Genomic DNA, 2,418 nt, shown 5'->3' on the forward strand with positions numbered 1-2,418 from the left:
AACAAATTGACTAAGAACTAAAATCAAACTGATTTTCAGATATTTATTGAAAGATTGTTGAAGCCTTTGTAAAGACATCAATACTGCATTAACAGTCTTATCACAAGGATTATGACAGCTCCTTTATACTCATTGTGTGGATACAGTGGGCATAAAGGATCTTTCTTTTCCGTGGTTGGGAATTCTTACCATCATGCTGATGCTGGTGGTGGATTTCCACAGGTGCAGACCCACCACACCGACACCAGTGAACATCTGGGGAACTGACAGTGGGATAGTGGACTGATGCTCATTACAGGAAGGGTCAGAGCTGACTCTACCTGCTCAGGAAGCTTTTGGAGTGTAGCAGGTGCTCCTGAAGACCTTTTCTGACTCTGTGGTGGCATCAGCCATCTTCTATGGTATCTGTTGAAACAGCAGCTTATCTGCAGCTGAAAGGAAGTGGTTGGATAAGCTCATCAGGAAGGCCAGCTCTGTCATGCCCATTGACTCAGTGCTGGTGGTAGGAGACAGAAGACTGGCAATTAAATCATCAATGTCTGCACTACATGCATGAATCTGTTGGAGACCTGGAGAGCTCCTTCATTGACAGACTTGGACTTTATAATTATCACTGCTCCCGGCAAACACATGACAGGGGGAGAAACAATCAGTCACATTTATCTCTGAAGGAGTAAATACACCCTGTGGGGGTTCAAAGCATATTGGAGACCTCGCAAAATCACTTGTGGGAATGAAATGACCACAGAGTACTGGAATTTAGTGTGGTTGATATGACAAATGAACTCACAGCAGTAATTGTTATTGTTATTAGGGTTGATTATAAGTAGGTCTACCTGCCATACAGAATATGCACTAAGAATTTATTAGTGAAGTAGTTGTGAGATTCAAATAGTGTACGCACAAATTTATTTGGATAAAATTTAGGACTAGAGAAGAAGCTGAAACTCTCAGGAAGAAAGCACCTTGAGTGATTCTTCAAGCCTTTCCAGCGTTTGTGTTTATGTGGATGTTGATAATATGTGAAAATGATCACGAATCACAGAAAACACAACACAATTGAAAAACCTCTCAGGTCACACTATCCTAAACAGGTATTGTCTGTGTTTAGTAAAAGACTTCCCCCCCGTGTGTCACTTAGTTGGAGCTTGATAAGCTCCTGTTGGGGCACTTTTTCACCCATCACTCTGACTTTAGTTCCAACGCAGCTGTAGATTGAAAGGGCAAAGCATGTTGATCAACCTTGTTGTCTTCCTCAGCATCAGTGTGCAAATCTTTAAAACTCTGAGTAGGTTTTGTGGTTCTGGAATCCTCTTGTAATTGCTGGCATGAATCTTGAGCGGTTCAACTTTGACTTTAACCTAAGTCTGGGTTCACAGAAGTATCTGGAATCGTCTTTGAAGATCTCTTATCACTTTTCTGGTTTGTAAGGGTGTGGGGTTTTTTATGCACATTGTGCCTTAACCTACTGTTTCAAAACTAGTGCTGAGCTTATCTGGAATTCACCACTTTGAAAGGGTTTCTTTGAGCAAGGTTTTTGCATCTTATTTGCAAGAAAGGAAATCAGCTGCTTATTTTGAAAACATCTCAGCAAACACCAAGCATGTTTCTTTACATTCACATGGCCTGAGTTCAATGTCAAAGTCCATGTGTAGATGATCAAAAGACCACTCTAGGTGTGGATGTGCTGCCTGTAGCCTTTGAATGCCTCTGCCTGTATTATTACTTGCACAAATCATACAAGAGTTAAAAGATTATTGAAAGGGTAATTACAGAATCTCTTTGTAAACCACTGTTGCTGTATTTGTTGTAAAATCCCTCCTTTTAATACATGGTTCTTTCCATGTGTCAGTGTAGCATAATAAGAGCATCATCTCTATCTCATCGTGTCACATTAAGCTTGTTGGTGTTCTTCATGAGCCTTTGGTCAGTTCACTGCTCTTGACTCTTGTGCTGCTGGACTCCTTTTCTTGGCTGTTTGTGCTGTCTGGGTTCTGTTGGTTCTCAGCAGGGGCCTTGGGCACTGGTCTTCCTGTATGTTTCTGTCACGGGCTGCGATGGCAGACCGAGGAGTGGCAGTGAAAGTAGGGCCCAAAACGCGAGACTCTTAGCGAAGGACAGTGGATTTATTTATTTACACACAACTATATACAAAATCCCAGCACTGTGGTCCCGTGGTGATTCTCCCTGAATCCCACACAGTGCACATGTCCGTAAAAGAGAAAGGTGGCGACTCCAAAAAACTCCAATTCCCACACCGTGACTTAGAAGCACACTCCGCTCCAGATTCCTGGTAACACAAAACACAGAAGGTTAGCAGGGGATCTATTTCCTCGGAGGTTACGCAAAAGCTCACGGCAGTACTGACGAGTTCTGACTCAAGGATCCAGCGTCGGCCTCAGCTCAGCTGCAGTCTTA

Source organism: Pundamilia nyererei, unplaced genomic scaffold (genome assembly GCF_000239375.1).
Source record: "Pundamilia nyererei isolate P.nyererei 1_Seehausen unplaced genomic scaffold, PunNye1.0 scaffold00829, whole genome shotgun sequence".
NCBI lineage: Eukaryota > Metazoa > Chordata > Actinopteri > Cichliformes > Cichlidae > Pundamilia > Pundamilia nyererei.